The 16978-nt window shown below is 44.5% G+C and overlaps 1 protein-coding gene across 1 annotated transcript in view; it reads left to right on the top strand.

Annotated features, from left to right (window-relative positions):
- The window catches only part of FRYL (FRY like transcription coactivator), a 330165-nt gene that overhangs the window by 73338 nt on the left and 239849 nt on the right, over window positions 1-16978 (top strand). Inside the window, exon 3 of the mRNA XM_040418890.1 lies at window positions 6054-6181. The gene's annotated coding sequence lies outside the window, so the exon portion shown is untranslated. The remainder of the gene's footprint in view (window positions 1-6053; window positions 6182-16978) is intronic.

A 16978-nucleotide genomic window follows, 5' to 3' on the forward strand; every position in this document is an offset into this window, starting at 1 on the left:
CATTTGGTGGTATTTCATTGCTGCTGACATTTTTACTTTTTTTGTTATTAATCAAAATTTAACGATTTTTTTGCAAAAAAATGACATTTTTCACTTTCAGTTGTAAAATTTTGCCAAAAAAACGAGATCCATATATAAATTTTGCTCTAAATTTATTGTTCTACATGTCTTTGATAAAAAAAAAGTGTTTGGGTAAAAAAAAAATGGTTTGGGTAAAAGTTATAGCGTTTACAAACTATGGTACAAAAATGTGAATTTCCGCTTTTTGAAGCAGCTCTGACTTTCTGAGCACCTGTCATGTTTCCTGAGGTTCTACAATGCCCAGACAGTACAAACACCCCACAAATGACCCCATTTCGGAAAGTACACACCCTAAGGTATTCGCTGATGGGCATAGTGAGTTCATACAACTTTTTATTTTTTGTCACAAGTTAGCGGAAAATGATGATTTTTATTTATTTTTTTTTTCTTACAAAGTCTCATATTCCACTAACTTGTGACAAAAAATAAAAAGTTCTATAAACTCACTATGCCCATCACGGAATACATTGGGGTCTCTTCTTTCCAAAATGGGGTCACTTGTGGGGTAGTTATACTGCCCTGGCATTCTAGGGGCCCAAATGTGTGGTAAGGAGTTTGAAATCAAATTCTGTAAAAAATGACCAGTGAAATCCGAAAGGTGCTCTTTGGAATATGGGCCCCTTTGCCCACCTAGGCTGCAAAAAAGTGTCACACATCTGGTATCTCTGTATTCAGGAGAAGTTGAGGAATGTGTTTTGGGGTGTCTTTTTACATATACCCATGCTGGGTTAGAGAAATTTCTTGGTCAAATGCCAACTTTGTATAAAAAAATGGGAAAAGTTGTCTTTTGCCAAGATATTTCTCTCACCCAGCATGGGTATATGTAAAATGACACCCCAAAACACATTCCCCAACTTCTCCTGAGTACAGAGATACCAGATGTGTGACACTTTTTTGCAGCCTAGGTGGGCAAAGGGGCCCATATTCCAAAGAGCACCTTTCGGATTTCACTGGTCAGTTTTTACAGAATTTGATTTCAAACTCCTTACCACACATTTGGGCCCCTAGAATGCCAGGGCAGTATAACTACCCCACAAGTGACCCCATTTTGGAAAGAAGACACCCCAAGGTATTCCGTGAGGGGCATGGCGAGTTCCTAGAATTTTTTATTTTTTGTCACAAGTTAGTGGAAAATGATGATTTTTATTTTTTTTTTTCATACAAAGTCTCATATTCCACTAACTTGTGACAAAAAATAAAAACTTCCATGAACTCACTATGCCCATCAGCGAATACCTTGGGGTCTCTTCTTTCCAAAATGGGGTCACTTGTGGGGTAGTTATACTGCCCTGGCATTCTAGGGGCCCAAATGTGTGGTAAGGAGTTTGAAATCAAATTCTGTAAAAACTGACCAGTGAAATCCGAAAGGTGCTCTTTGGAATATGGGCCCCTTTGCCCACCTAGGCTGCAAAAAAGTGTCACACATCTGGTATCTCTGTATTCAGGAGAAGTTGGGGAATGTGTTTTGGGGTGTCATTTTGCATATACCCATGCTGGGTGAGATAAATATCTTGGTCAAATGCCAACTTTGTATAAAAAAATGGGAAAAGTTGTCTTTTGCCAAGATATTTCTCTCACCCAGCATGGGTATATGTAAAAAGACACCCCAAAACACATTCCTCAACTTCTCCTGAATACAGAGATACCAGATGTGTGACACTTTTTTGCAGCCTAGGTGGGCAAAGGGGCCCATATTCCAAAGAGCACCTTTCGGATTTCACTGGAAAATGCCAGGGCAGTATAACTACCCCACAACACAAGTGACCCCATTTTGGAAAGAAGACACCCCAAGGTATTCGCTGATGGGCATAGCGAGTTCCTCAAATTTTTTTTTACACAAGTTAGTGGAAAATTATGATTTTTTTTTTTCCCATTTTTTTTATACAAAGTTGGCATTTGACCAAGATATTTATCTCACCCAGCATGGGTATATGCAAAATGACACCCCAAAACACATTCCCCAACTTCTCCTGAATACGGAGATACCACATTTATGACACTTTTTTGCAGCCTAGGTGGGCAAAGGGGCCCAAATTCCTTTTAGGAGGGCATTTTTAGACATTTGGATACCAGACTTCTTCTCACGCTTTGGGGCACCTAAAATTCCAGGGCAGTATAAATACCCCACATGTGACCCCATTTTGGAAAGAAGACACCCCAAGGTATTTAATGAGAGGCATGGCGAGTTCACAGAAAAAAAAAAATTTGGGCACAAGTTAGCGGAAATTGATTTTTTTGATTTTTTTTCTCACAAAGTCTCCCTTTCCGCTAACTTGGGACAAAAATTTAAATCTTTCATGGACTCAATATGCCCCTCAGCGAATACCTTGGGGTGTCTTCTTTCCAAAATGGTGTTATTTGTGGGGTGTTTGTACTGCCCTGGCATTTGAGGGTCTCCGCAATCATTACATGTATGCCCAGCATTAGGAGTTTCTGCTATTCTCCTTATATTGAGCATACGGGTAATGAGATTTTTTTTTCCCGTTCAGCCTCTGGGCTGAAAGAAAAAAATGAACGGCACAGATTTCTTCATTCGCATCGATCAATGTAGATGAAAAAATCTCTGCCAAAAAAAGAAAAAGGAGGGGAAAGGCGTCTGCCAGGACATAGGAGCTCCGCCCAACATCCATACCCACTTAGCTCGTATGCCCTGGCAAACAGATTTCTCCATTCACACCAATTGATGTGGATGAATAAATCATTGCCGGGATTTTTTTTTTTTATATATACAAAGTGTTTGCCAAAGTATATGAACACCGCCACCTCCTCAGCTCATATGCCTCGGCAAACATATCTTTTACTGCAGAGGAGAAATCTCGTCTTGCAGCGCCGCATACACCGACTTGCGTGTAATCTGACAGCAGCACAATGCTTCTGTCCCAATGCACATCAATGCTGCAGCTAGTCGATCGGTTGGTCCACCTGGAAGGTAAAAAAAAGAAAAAACCAGGCCGCAACACAATAATTTTATTAACTTTGGAAGAGAACATCTAAACTTTAACTTTTTGAACTGAACATTAACCTTTTTGCTTACTGGTGTTTTTTTTGTTTTTTTTTACCTTTATAGAACAAACCTCTCCTTCCCCATGGGACAATGTGCAAAGCGCAAATCGCCCAAAGATGTGGCGAAGTGCGTTATGCACTTTATCCCAGGTGAAAGGAGAGGTTTGCAGCAGCTGTGAGTGAATGGGCCCTAATAGCCCTGTATGCCTGTCCTGGTGAGATGTGATCCCTATGCTAGGTGTACCTGTGTGTGGTACTTCCGGAAACACTCTCCATAGCATAGGGCAGGGTGGTCAGGACAGTCAGGACAGAAATAGCGAGTGTCACGCCTTATTCCACGTGATCCGGCAGCGACAGCCCCACTCTGCTGCTCTTGAAACGGATCCTGCACAACCTGTGGTCTAGCGACACGGGGCCGGGTACGCCTGGTGCTGCCAGGGACCTCCACCTCCTCGTCCGACCTTTGGGTCAGAGAGCCACTGCTTTCCACAGGTTCATATTCTGACCCGCTAGATTCATCAGATGAGGGTTCCCATTCCTCATCCGACTGGGTCAGAATCCTGTAGGCCTCTTCAGAAGAATACCCCTGTTTGACATTTTGGACTACTAAATTTAGGGGTATTCCCTGAGACTACCTAAGAAAAAAAGCAAGCCTGTCTTACAAAGGGGAGGCTAGCAAAGTACCGGAGGCCGCTGCGGTTGATAAAAAATATCAAAACTTATTTTTTTATCGCTGCAGTGCGTGTAAAGTGAATGTGCAGTGATCAAAAAACAAATATTTTTTTGTCACTGCGGTGGGGCGGGCGTGGGTGAACGCACGTGTGGGCGACCGATCAGGCCTGATCGGGCAAACACTGCGTTTTGGGTGGAGGGCGAGCTAAGGTGACACTAATACTATTATAGATCTGACCGTGATCAGTTTTGATCACTTACAGATACTATAAAAGTACAAATGCTGATTAGCGATACGCTAATCAGCGAATAAGTGACTGCGGTGCGGTGGGCTGGGCGCTAACTGACGCTAAACTACCTAACCAAGGGGCCTAAACTAATCCTAAAACCTAACAGCCAATACTAGTGAAAAAAAAAAGTGAGTGTGTACTCACAGTGATGTCTGCTCCTCTGCTGGATCCAACCGACGAAAAGGACCAGCAGAGGAGCAGAGAAGCCATATAACAGATCATATTTACTAATATGATCTGTTATCTGGCTTCTGATTTGATTTTTTGAAAATCGCCAGCCTGCCAGCCAATGATCGTGGCTGGCAGGCTGGTGACGAAATACTTCTTTAACTTTTGCCGGCCCGCGATGCGCATGCGCGGGCCGGCAATGCACGAAATCTCGCGTCTCGCGAGAGGACGCACCGGCGCGTCCACCCAGAACAACAGGACCGCCGCAAAGACGCAATCCTGCGTACGGCGGTCCTGAGGAGGTTAAAAATGTGAAAAAGATAAATACCGGGTCCGTTTTTCCGGATGACAACCAGAGAGATGCATCCGGTATTGCAATGAATTTGTGAGAAGGAACCGCATCCGGATGCGTCTCTAAATGGTATCCGTTTTTATATAGATTGCCGGCAGGCAGTTCCGGAGACGGAAAGCCGGAATCCAACAACGCAAGTGTGAAAGTACCCTTAAATGTATACATTACAAGTTTTACTGAATCTTTAACCACAAAACTATATATCAGCTCCTCTCGCTCTATAACATGCTGCCAGCAGATTGCGCTGAATTTCGTGGTTACAGGTTCCTACAGGTTTCTACCACCCTATTTAGCTGTCTTACACTAGCGATCTGCTACTGTCTGCTGTACCTAACCATGTTCATGTATTACCTTTGTATGGAGCGGTTAAGCTTAAAAACGTAGTTTTATTGATATGCAAATGAGTCTCTAGGTGCTATGGGGGCGTCTTTTCAGCACCTAGAGGCTCCGTCTACTCACTATTTCTACCGCCCATCTTGTCCCTCCAGCCCGCCCCTCTCGTCTAGATTGACAGCCTACTTCTCTCCATATCAGCCGAATTCTCGCGCCTGCGCCGTGTGCTTCTGTATTCGGCGCAGGCGAAGTGACTGTCGGACTACTCCCTGCGCTGTAATCGGCGCAGGCGCAGTGAAGATGCCGGCGCAGGGAGCGGTCCGACAGTCACTGCGCCTGCTCAGGCTCAGGCTCATTTGCATATCAATAAAACTACGTTTTTAAGCTTAACCGCTCCATACAAAGGTAATACATGAACATGGTTAGGTACAGCAGACAGTAGCAGATCGCTAGTGTCAGACAGCTAAATAGGTGAAAATCTGGTGGTAGAAACCCTTTAAGTAACTTTGCACATACTTTGCTATACTTTGTACTGATCTTGAGTTGCTTCATGTCTCCTATGTCATCCATATCCAATGACCCCTTCAGAAGTGTGCTGCATTCCTGTCGTAGCTGACCTTAGGTCCTGAGTAGCCCGCAGCTGATGTGTGGGAGGTGTAGTGTTTATACCAGGCACTGTATGGTAGTATAGAAACATATCATTGCACGCTAGGATTTCAGCTAATCTTCTAGCCCAGGGATGGCCAACCTGTGGCTCTCCAGCTGTTGTAAAACTACAACTCCCACCATGCCCTGCTGTAGGCCGATAGCTGTAGGCAGTCTGAGCATGCTGGGAGTTGTAGTTTTGCAACAGCTGGAGAGCCTCAGGTTGGCCATCCCTGTTCTAGGATATGTCCGGACAGTACAGGTGGACTCTGACAGCGGAGTTCTGTAAGACGTGATGTCACTAACAATCAGTGCAAGAAAAGTAACGCAAATTTTCTGCAAGGTTTCACCGCAATAGATGTGCAGAATATCTAGTTTTGGATCTCTGCATATTAAGTAGTAATGTCTGTTATAGAGACATCTATATATTTTGCAGGGACTTCACCTTAGACTCAGCTTCTTACGGTACAAGTCCCAAATAATTGATGTATGTGTTCCTCTCTTTCCAGCTGCTGCAGCTCACTGAGTTCTGATGGTTCCACGCCTGGCCGCCTACTCCGCTCATCTGCTCCCGCTTCCCGATATTAAGATAGATGCACTGAACGCCGGCACATCATCTCGACCTGACTGCCAGCATGTAAGCAGACTGTTCACACCTCTCCTCTACATCGCTGTAATTCTGTTCTAAGATAAATGATCGATGAGGGTCTGACCTCTGGGACCCCTGGCAATCAGAAGAAGGAATTGCTGTGGCCCCCTCATTGTTTATCTTGGCATGGAGACTCTCTTATATGTGCGGCGGTGCCAGGGTGGAGTGCCGTCTGTAAATTCCTGGACAGTCTGTAAAAATAGGCGACTTTTTTGTTAAAAAAAAAGAGGCGTCCATGATTTTCTTTGAAGCTGAAAAAGCTTTTACAGATTACTTGTAAAGGTCACCGTGAATACTGCTGATGTCTTCATGTGGATATTTAGCACTTGTCCCATTTGTCTGTAGAAGTGATTCTTGTAAGTTGTCCAGGAAGAAGAAATAGTCACCTGCTCAGATCTAATCCAGTGAGCAGGGCATAGCGACATTACCAGGCGCAGCAGCCACTGTGCCTTGATAAACCATGAAGGATCCTCATCGGCAGAGGTTGTACCTCCACTGGTTAAGCGTGAAAGTCCTAGTCTAAAGCTAGTGACACATCAGTTGTATGTTGGCCAAACGTGGGAACGGATAACCATCTAGTGTGTGTGGGGACCTTCTGTTGCTACAAAAAGTGTGGTCTGTTCAATTCTAACATGCCTGATCTTTTTGTTCTTGAGAGCTAAGCGGGCACCAGAGGTGTCTGGCTGCTGCGTACTCCGCTCTCCTGACACAGGAACACTTGGCTGCTTATATATTGGGGGTCAGGTGAGATGGGGCTCAGCTGATGGCTACCTAATGTGTTATTGCCAGCTTGAGGATGCACCATCAGTGTTTGAAAACCCCTTTAAAGGGGTTGTGCACATTTGTGGGGGTGGGCAACCCTCTCCTCCCCTCCTGGGCAGACCAGTGAAGGGAAGCATACTTACCTGCTCCCTGAAGCTGGCTCCCAGCTCCTGTCTCCACTGCTTCGTTTGGGTAACGCAATGTAAACTTTTGCTTTGATACTGCAGCAGCCAGTCGTTGGCTGCAGCGGTCACCTGCTCAGCTTCCGTCATGACAAATGGTAACGTGATGCAAGGGGAGCAGGTCACTGCTGCTGGCACCGATTGACAGCTGTGGTGTTTACATCCAGGGACCTGTGCAGAGCAGCGGAGGGTGGAGCCCAGGAGCCAGCGTCACGAAGCAGGTAAGTATGCCCGGGAGGAGACCCAAACATGTACAACCCCCTTTAACCCCTTAAGGACCGGGCTCATTTTCACCTTAAAGAGGACCTTTCACTTGTACAAACTATGTGAACTGAGTATGCTGCCATATAGAGCGGCGCCCGGGGATCTCACTGCACTTACTATTATCCCCGGGCGCCGCTCCGTTCTCCCGTTATAGGCTCCGGTACCTTTGCTTCTTAAGTTATAGTAGGCGGGTCTTCCCTTGTCCTGTGGGCGTCTCCTTCTCCTAGGCTGCAGCGCTGGCCAATCGCAGCGCACAGCTCACAGCCTGGGAGAAAAAAACCTCCCAGGCTGTGAGCTGTGCGCTGCGATTGGCCAGCGCTACAGCCTAGGAGAAGGAGACGCCCACAGGACAAGGGAAGACCCGCCTACTATAACTTAAGAAGCAAAGGTACCGGAGCCTATAACGGGAGAACGGAGCGGCGCCCGGGGATAATAGTAAGTGCAGTGAGATCCCCGGGCGCCGCTCTATATGGCAGCATACTCAGTTCACATAGTATATACTGGTGAAAGGTCCTCTTTAAGGACCAGGCCATTTTTTGGAAATCTGACCAGTGTCACTTTAAGTGCTAATAACTTTAAAACGCTTTGACTTATCCAGGCCGTTCTGAGATTGTTTTTTCGTCACATATTGTACTTCATGACACTGGTAAAATGAAGTCAAAAAATTTATTTTTTTTTGCACAAAAAAATACCTAATTTACCAAAAATTTGGAAAAATTTGCAAATTTCAAAGTTTCAGTTTCTCTACTTCTGTAATACATAGTAATACCCCAAAAAATTGTGATGACTTTACATTCCCCATATGTCTACTTCATGTTTGAATTGTTTTGGGAATGATATTTTATTTTTTGGGGATGTTATAAGGCTTAGAAGTTTAGAAGCAAATCTTGAAATTTTTCAGAAATTTACAAAAACTAAATTTTTAGGGACCAGTTCAGGTCTGAAGTCGATTTGCGAGGCTTACATAATAGAAACCACCCAAAAATGACCCCATCTAAGAAACTACACCCCTCAAGGTATTCAAAACTGATTTTGCATACATTATTAACCCTTTAGGTGTTGCACAAGAGTTATTGGCAAATGGGGAGGAAATTTGAGAATTTAATTTTTTTGTCAAATTTTTCATTTTAACACATTTTTTCCACTAACAAAGCAAGGGTTAACAGCCAAACAAGATTGTATCTTTATTGCCCTGACTCTGCCGTTTACAGAAACACCCCATATGTGGCCGTAAACTACTGTACGGGCACACAGTAGGGCGTAGAGTGAAAGGTGCGCCGTTTTGTTTTTGGAGGGCTGATTTTTATGGACTGGTTTTTTGACACCATGTCCCATTTGAAGCCCCCTGATGCACCCCTAGAGGAGAAACTCCCTAAAAGTGACCCCATCTAAGAAACTACACCCCTCAAGGTATTCAAAACTGATTTTACATACGTCGTTAACCCTTTAGGTGTTGCACAAGAGTTATTGGCAAATGGGGATGAAATTTGAGAATTTCATTTTTTTGCCTAATTTTCAATTTTAACCCATTTTTTCCACTAACAAAGCAAGGGTTAACAGCCAAACAAGACTGTATCTTTATTGCCCTGACTCTGCTGTTTACATAAACACCCCATATGTGGCCGTAAACTACTGTACGGCCACACAGCGGGGCGCAGAGTGAAAGGTGCGCCGTTTGGTTTTTGGAAGGCTGATTTTGCTGGACTGTTTTTTTGACACCATGTCCCATTTGAAGCCCCCCTGATGCACCCCTAGAGTAGAAACTCCATAAAAGTGACCCCATCTAAGAAACTACACCCCACAAGGTATTCAAAACTGATTTTACAAACGTTGTTAACCCTTTAGGTGTTGCACAAGATTTAATGGAAAATAGAGACACAATTTCAAAATTTCAAATTTTTGGCAGATTTTCCATTTTAATATTTTTTTTCCAGTTACAAAGCAAGGGTTAACAGCCAAACAAAGCTCATTATTTATGGCCCTGATTCTGTAGTTTACAGAAACACCCCATATGTGTTCGTAAACCGCTGTACGGGCACACGGCAGGGCGCAGAAGGAAAGGAATGCCATACGGTTTTTGGAAGGCAGGTTTTGCTGGACTGTTTTTTTGACATCATGTCCCATTTGAAGCCCCCCTGATGCACCCCTAGAGTGGAAACTCCAAAAAAGTGACTCCATTTTAGAAACTACGGGATAGGGTGGCAGTATTGTTGGTACTAGTTTAGGGTACATATGATTTTTGGTTGCTCTATATTACACTTTTTGTGCAGCAAGGTAACAAGAAATAGCTTTTTTGGCACGTTTTTTTTTTTTGTTATTTACAACATTCATCTGACAGGTTAGATCATGTGGTAATTTTATAGAGCAGGTTGTCACGGATGCGGCGGTACCTAATATGTATACATTTTTTTTATTTATGTAAGTTTTATACAATAACTTCATTTTTAAAACCAAAAAAATGTTTTAGTGTCTCCATAGTCTAAGAGCCATAGTTTTTTCAGTTTTTGGGCGATTATCTTGAGTAGGGTCTCATTTTTTGCGGGATGAGATGACGGTTTGATTGGCACTATTTTGGGGTGCATATGACTTTTTGATCGCTTGCTATTACACTTTTTGTGACGTAAGATGGCAAAAAATGGCTTTTTTTTACACTGTTTTTATTTTTATTTTTTTACGGTGGTCATCTGAGGGGTTAGGTCATGTGATATTTTTATAGAGCCGGTCGATACGGACGCGGCGATACCTAATATGTATACTTTTTATTTATTTATGTAAGTTTTACACAATGATTTCATTTTTGAAACAAAAAAAAATCATGTTTTAGTGTTTCCATAGTCTAAGAGCCATAGTTTTTTCAGCTTTTGGGCGATTATCTTGAGTAGGGTCTCATTTTTTGCGGGATGAGATGACGGTTTGATTGGTACTATTTTGGCGTACATGCGACTTTTTTGATCACTTTTATTACCTTTTTTGGGAAGTAAGGTGGGCAAAATTTCAATTTTCTCATAGTTTTTATTTTTTTATTTTTATGGCGTTCACCGTGCGGGGAAAGTAACATGACCATTTTATAGATCAGGTCGTTACGGACGCGGCGATACCTAATATGTGTAGTTTATTTTATTTTTTTAATTTTTATTCAGTGATAAATGTTATTTTTTTTTATCTTAACTTTTTTCACTTTTTTTTTACATTTTTTTGACCCAGACCCGCTTGGTTCTTGAAGATCCAGTGGGTCTGATGTCTGTATAATACAGTACAGTACAATATATATTGTTCTGTACTGTATTTTACTTACACTGAACAGATCTATGCTTTCAGCATAGATCTGTTCAGCACCATGGACAGCAGGACGCCTGAGCAGGCGTCCTGTTGCCATGGGAACCCTCCCCGTCTGCTCAGAACTTCGCAGACGGGGAAGGGTAAGCACAGGGCTGAGGGGGGCTCTCTGGGGGCTCTCTCCCTCTCCATCGGGGGGCTGCAAAGGCACAGCAGCCCCCCGATGGAGAGGGAGGGAGCTCCCTGACCGATGACAGTTAACTTTTTCCATACAGCGGTCCGTACGGACCGCGGTATGGAAAGGGTTAAACGGCTGACATCTGCACAGATGTCAGCCGTTTATACCAGGGTGCCAGCAATGTGCTGGCACCCTGGTATACCCACTAGAAGCCAACGATCATTCATGGGGAGGCCGCCTGCCGCACCGCCCGCCTCCCGCAACGCCCCCACCGCATGCGACACCCCCCCCCGCACCACCCGCCGGCATCAAATCATGCAGGGGTGCAGGGGGGGGGTGAAAAATATAGATTTTAGCCACTCTAAAGTTTCTGATCGCCGCGGTCAGGGACCGCGGGGATCAGAAACTGCAAAAAGCGCAGCAAACCGCAGGTCTGAATTGACCTGCGGTTTGCTGCGATCGCCGACACGGGGGGGTCACATGACCCCCCCTGGCGTTGTCACAGGATGCCGGCTGAAGGATTTCAGCCGAAATCCCGTTCCGTTTAACCCCTCGGGCGCCGGAATACAGATTTTAAGTCAGGACGTACCGGTACGTCCTGTGTCCTTAAGGACTCGGGAAATAGGGCGTACCGGTACGTCCTATGTCCTTAAGGGGTTAAAGGGCATCTGTCAGCAGATTTGTACCTATGACACTGGCTGACCTGTTACATGTGCACTTGGCAGCTGAAGGCATCTGTGTTGGTCCCATGACCTATTCCGCAGCGCTTTACAGACATTAGCATCAAGCTGTCCCCATTGGAGCTCACAATCTAAGTTCCCTATCAGTATATCTTTTGGAGTGTGGGAAGAAACCGGAGAACCCGGAGGAAACCCACACAAACACGGGGAGAACCTACAAACTCCATGCAGATGTTGTCCTTTGTCTGATTCGAACTGCAAGGCACCAGTGCTAACCACTCAGCCACCACGCTGCCCCCACATGTACCCGCATTGCCGAAAAAAAATATAAAAAATGGTAATATGCAAATGAGCCTCTAAAAGCAATGGGGGTGTTGTCATTACACCTAGTGATTCTGCTTTCTCTGCAACTACCACCCCCTCTCCACTATGATTGACAGGACCACGCCCCCGTTGCTCCTAGAGGCTCATTTGCATATATGAAAACTTCATTTTTCTCAGCACTGCGGGCACATATGAACATGGGACCAACACAGATGCCTTCAGCTGCCAAGTGCACATGTAACAGGTCAGCCGGTGTCATAGGTACAAATCTGCCGACAGATTCTTTATTTGCATAACGGTTTTGCACTAAGGATAACTCTTCCTGATTTTATGTGCAAATGTATGGAAAGCTGTGTAATAAGCATTGACCTTCTCGGCACAGATCGGCAGAAAGCCGCTAGGACACATGGATATAACTGCACTTCTCACCGCCCTGTAAAACCGCTGTTCGTGTATGAATTTCCGTCTGTCCCCCAGATTTCTGTCTTCCGGTCGGTCTGTGGCAATCAGTCAGCAACAGTGCAATTATAAATCAAATTAGCCATTGTTCACACAATCTTCTCTTTTTGGCGTTGAAAATGTAAATTCAGATCTGCCCGGAATTGCACGTTAATACTGCGCTAATTACAATTGGACAAAAGGGAAGAATTTGCTTTGATTGTTCGGCGGCATCCTTCTTTGTGAGGATTTAGATAGAGCCTTTCATCAATGAGAATACAGTTAATGACTTGACGGGATAAGTGGAAGCTTCTTATGACACCCCGCCTCATGTATGTTTCATTAGTTGCCAGCGAGAATGGAAGTGGGAAACGGCAATATTGTCTGGGCTCTTTTTCACCCGCTGCTATATTTCTTCTGAACCCTAATAATTAGCTTGTCTGGTGTCTGACGAGGCTGAATATTTAATGAAGGCTGTGTTTTGTCTGCCTCTTTTATCATATTAAAGGGATCATTAGCTTTAGAAAAAAACATGGCTGCTCTGTGAGAACGCATGCAGTACACACATATTCTCTTACAGTTTAGGCCGCGAGGGTCTCGGCTGTATTCATGTGTGCACCCCCGCTGATCTGCTGAGAAGGTCTGGCTACATGGCCTAGTTGCAACTGAGCTCCATGCATTTCACTTGAGCGGGACTGAGCTGCTCCCGGGCCATGTGGATGATGGTTGTGATGTCACTGCCCTAGGATAAGCAGTGAGAGAGCCACAGCGCCAGTCCTTCTCAAACAGCTGATAGTGGGGGTCCCAGGTATCGGACCCCCAATGATCAGATGCTGATGATTTATCCAGAGGATAGCTCATCGTTAAAAAATAGATGGATAAGGCCACTTTCACACTTGCGCTAGCAGGGTCCGGCGGGGGAACAGCCTGCCGGATCTATACTAACGCTAGCCCATGTCTGCTGCCGGAAGTCCGCTCGGGCCCCATTCACGGCAAACATGCCGAGAGGCCGTCGGACAAAAGCTTCACCATTATAGTGAATGTGGCCAGAGCGGACTTCCTGCGGCACACATGGGCTAGCGTTAGTACGGCTCCGGCCCCCCGCCAGACCCTGCTAGCGCAAGTGTGAAAGTAGCCTAATCCCTTTTAAAGAGCACCTGTCATGTTCCCAAAAAAGAGATTCTTCTATGCCCCCAAGCAATTTTTTTTTACGTGCTCCCATTCCCGCGCAAGTGCCACATATATACTGAAAGTTGACATTATCCTATATCCCTATCCTAATCTAACGGTTGCAATTAAGATGGTATAATGTGTGTCAAGTTTCACACTGCAATTTTCATCAGCAAACGTTGATCATTTTAAGCTTTCTCAGCATTTAAAGTTTTTCTCCTACCTGTTTTAGTTGAATGTGGTTCCCAGACATTTCCGAACGGGAAAGTGCTACCTATATTTTTTGTTTTGGCAGTTAAAACCAGATAGTGCCACGTATCCTTTATTTCTAATTTTGATTTGATTTTCGGATTGCAGTTTTTTAAATTCCATTTCCTGAACCTTATTATTGGGGCGGCCATCTTGCCTGAGCTGTGGTTCACAGCATTTAGAGATATGCTTTACAGCAACCATCATCGTCCATAGACACAATGGACAGGAGGAGACCTCATTGACCTCTGTGGGAGACTTTTCTAGGATGTGCTCTGCGACCTGTGCAGAGGTCATTGTACAATGAGGGAGTAGATAAGCTGTGACATCACCTATTATATTATGAATGGTGAATCCTGTGTTATCTATATAGAGGTGATTTCTGTCATTAAGGGCTGTATTACACAGCTCGATTCTTCAGGAGACTGTTGGGAAGGAAGTGTTCCTTCCCGGCAATTGCCTGCTCGCTAGCGGAGGAGACCGCTGCTATTACATGCAGTGATCTCCTTTACAGCATGCGGAGTAGCGATTGTTATGCCATCGCTCATCCCCAGACTGACTAGTTGTTTGCCGGCAGCGAATTGTGGTTAGACAGCATGACCTGCCGCTTGCAAACTAAGATTTTTAAGCGTGCTGAAAGATTATTATTATTATTAATTATAAATAAATAAATATATATATATATATATATATATAGTGTATGTGTGTGTATATATGTATATATATAATTTTTTATATATAGTGACACCGAAAATGTATTTTAGCGTCACCAAAAATTCCCTTTTAAAGTTGAAAATAACTCACAAGCTACAACAGGTTGGGGACCTCTGGTTTAGGGTAAAGATAGGTTGTGTGTTTAGGCTATATGGAAACAAGATAGAGGGGCTATCCCGCTAACCTAAACATGTGGCGTCCCTAGTAAGACTATAATGCTGCCACTGACAAGATAGTGTATAAATATAGGGATGATGGATTTTATATGCAGAACTGTAAAGCGAGGGATTTTCCTCTATTTTGACTGATCTTACATCATGTAGATGGTGTCTTAGTTTAATGAGCTAATACACAGAATGCTGCTGGAAGTGACGGCTTGTAGTGGGCTTGATCCATGTGTTCCGTATTTGTGTTTATAGGAAGAATATGGTGAATAAACATACTGGGACACATGCACATTCTTCCTTGGAAGAAAAGCCCCAGATGGTTTTCTAAAGGTGGATTTACACGGCCAGATATTCGGGCAGATTATTGGGAACGAACAATCTGCCTGTCTAAAGGTGCAGCCAATAACCCGATGAATGTGCAAAACACTCATTTATTGGGTGAAACTGCTGTTAGGCTGGTTTCACACGGGCGTTGCGGGAACATGCACGATTTTTCCGCGCGAGTGCAAAACATTGTAATGCGTTTTGCACGCGCGTGAGAAAAATCGGCATGTTTGGTACCCAAACCCGAACTTCTTCACAGAAGTTCTGGTTTGGGTCAGGTGTTCTGTGGATTGTATTCTTTTCCCTGAATGAATAATGCAAACGGATCCGTTCTGAATGGATACAAGCGTTTGAATTATCAGTGCGGATCAGTCTGTGCAGATACAAGACGGATCTGCACCGAACGCAGATGGGAAAGTAGCCTAACCTGATCTCTCAGTGAAACTGATAATCTCACCTCTGCCTCTTTTAAAGGGATTGTCCGGATTCGGAGTTGAACCTGGACATGCCCATATTTTCACCCAGGCAGCCCCACTAAGATGAGCATCGGAGCATTGCGTTGAATCGCGCAAGGCAAAGGCCTTTGTTGGAGATCCAGTGACGTACTGGGCTCTCCATAGGGCTGCCAGGCGGAGGCTTTCGCCCAGCAGCGAGCCCGGTGACATCACCGGCACTGAAGCGCTAAATCCTGCCCATCAGAGCCGGTCACGTCACCGAACACACTGCTGGGTGGAAGCTTCCGCCTGGCAGTGTGTCATTGTAAATAAAAAAAGCCCTTGCCCTGCGTGATCCAGCTGAGGGCAAGGTAGAGCATCAGAGCATTTTATGCTCTGATGCTAACATCAGGGGGGCTGCCTGGGTGAAAGTCTGGGTATGTCCGGGTTCAGCTCTGAACCCGGACAATCCCTTTAATGATCAGTGGGGCTGGGGAGGAAGGGGGCTTCGGTGAAAGAATATATCGCTAGGGGATTAATGAAAGAAGACATGGCTGATAAGTGGAGAAAGAAGCATTTTTCTGTAATAGGATAACTTGCAAAGTTTCAGATTTCCACTTGTACTATTAATTTATGCAAAGTTTGTTGAAATGACGTGGACTCTTTAACTGAACCGTCCATATTTCAGTGGGTGTGCCGTATCATTGTTGCTGTAAATGTGAGCTGGTGGAAGATGTATCCATCCAGTTATTCTTGTTGGTGTAATATGACTGAACATGTAAACTGTTGTTTGGTATTGCTGCTATGGCTGAATATGCAGAGGGCATTGTTCGCACACAGTAGTGTTGTAAGTGTAAATATCCATACTATGCTTGTAACCATTTTAGAATCCTTTTCCTTTTATGTGTAAGTTTACTCTGTGTAACTAATGCTGGGTTCACAAGTTGCAGCCACAGTTTGGTTTTCCGACATTGCGATGGAAATGCTGCGGTTTCAGAACGCTGTGGCCGCAGTGTGTGAACCTTGCCCGAGTGTCAGTAACTGATCATAACTAGCTTCTCCATTAGAACAAAGCTTTGAAGTAATGACCTTTAATTCTGAACCTAAAGGTGGCTATTTACACACAATTTCTAAGAGCAGCCCTGCACCCCTTAAGGGGAATCTGTCACCAGCTACCCCCCCCCCCCCCCCCCATCCAACTGTTTGCATAGACACATAGCTGTGGTTCACCTGAGTACAATACGGTTTTACTTTTATTGATCCAAGGCTTCATTCCCAAGTTATGATACTTTTTCCTAAGGCTACTTTCACACTGGCGTTTTGGCTTTCCGTTTATGAGATCCGTTCAGGGCTCTCACTAGCGGTCGAAAACGGATCAGTTTTGCCCTAATGCATTCTGAATGGAAAAGGATCCGCTCAGAATGCATCAGTTTGCCTCCGTTCCGTCTCCATTCCGTTTTGGTGTCCGTCTGACGAAACGGAGCCAAACGGATTCGTTCTGACACAATAGAAAACTGATCCGTCCTCCATTGACTTTCAATGGTGTTCAAGACGGATCCGTCTTGACTATGTTAAAGATAATGCAAACAGATCCGTTCTGAATGGATGCAGACAGTTGTAATA

The sequence above is a fragment of the Bufo bufo genome, chromosome 2 (assembly GCF_905171765.1).
Source record: "Bufo bufo chromosome 2, aBufBuf1.1, whole genome shotgun sequence".
Lineage (NCBI taxonomy): Eukaryota > Metazoa > Chordata > Amphibia > Anura > Bufonidae > Bufo > Bufo bufo.